Here is a 1,401-nt window from a genome sequence, read left to right as displayed (position 1 = left end):
GGGGGGGCTAACTTCACATCAAGGGCAATGTTGCCTTTCGATGGAGACACCTGCCAGTCTTGTGAACTTACTGCCTCTCCAAGGATGCCGCTTCTGCTATGGGTAATTATAGGCACGCCAGGTCGGTAAGATAACGTTATGGGCAACAGCTGGGTAACTGAAGCTTATTCCTCTCCCCCTTCCTCCCTTTTGGGTTTGTTCGTTTTGTTGGCCACTTTCTCGGTAATAAATCTTGGTTGTTGTGAAGCTTTCAACGGTGTCATGGTTTCAAGCTTCAGTATCTCCTTCGAACCTTTAACTCCCCCTCCCTAATACACTGGTCTAAATCTTGGTGTTTTGGAGGTTTTCAGGGACACAGGATGCCCGGTGAGTCCTAGAGTTGGACTTGGGCAGGAGGAACCCCCAAGGCAACGCGCTCACCCCTTGTTTCCCCCCCCCATCAGGATTTCTGCTTCCCAAAGCTTGGTGGGATGGAGGAGGAGGCTGCGAGGAAGAGGAAGATGCCGCGGGCCCCCCAGGCAGGTGAGGAGGAAGTCAGTGCCCCTTTGGGTGGGTCTTGCTTTGCCGTCCTGCCGGGGCCAGAGTTGGGGGGATGTCCTTGGGCTTCCCTGTGGGCCGGAGGCAAATCCCCTGCGTGTCCTTGTTGCTTCCTGCCCCAGGCCCCGAGCTGAGGCCGGAGAGCCCGGAGGACAAATCCCCGCGGCAGAGCCTGGTGGGAGAGGCCGTTTTGAAGGGCTCCACGGCGCAGGAAGGCAGCGGGGAGGAAAAGGGCCGGAGATGCCCCCGGAGGAGGGGCTCCAAAGCCAGCCCAGGGGGCTGTGAGGAGGAAAGAGGCAGCGTGTGCCGGGAAGGCGGCCGGAGCTTGAGCCGGAGCTGCGAGCTGGTGGTCCCTGAGCAGCCTCCCAGCAGGGAAAAGCCCTTCAGATGCTTGGAATGTGGGAAGAGCTTCAGCCAGAGCACCAACCTCCTCAGCCACCAGCACATCCACACTGGGGAACGTCCCTACACGTGTGGGGAGTGTGGGAAGAGCTTCAGGCAGAGCTCCACCCTCTGCACCCACCGTCGCATCCACAGTGGGGAACGGCGCCACACATGTGGGGAATGTGGGAAGAGCTTCAAACGGAGCTCCCACCTCCTCAGCCACCAGATGATCCACAGTAGAGAAAGGCCCTACATGTGTGGGGAGTGTGGGAAGAGCTTCAGCCAGAGCGCCAACCTCCTCAAGCACCAGCAAATCCACACTGGGGAACGGCCCTACACGTGTGGGGAATGTGGGAAGAGCTTCAAACGGAGCTCCCACCTGCTCCGACACCAGATGATCCACAGTGGGGAAAGGCCCTACACGTGTGAGGAATGTGGGAAGAGCTTCAGCCAGAGCGCCAACCTCCTCAGCCACCAGCT

The sequence above is a fragment of the Neopelma chrysocephalum genome, unplaced genomic scaffold (genome assembly GCF_003984885.1).
Source record: "Neopelma chrysocephalum unplaced genomic scaffold, ASM398488v2 Primary Assembly neopelma1_93918, whole genome shotgun sequence".
NCBI classification, from domain to species: Eukaryota; Metazoa; Chordata; class Aves; order Passeriformes; family Pipridae; genus Neopelma; species Neopelma chrysocephalum.
This window is presented reverse-complemented; position numbering follows the sequence as displayed.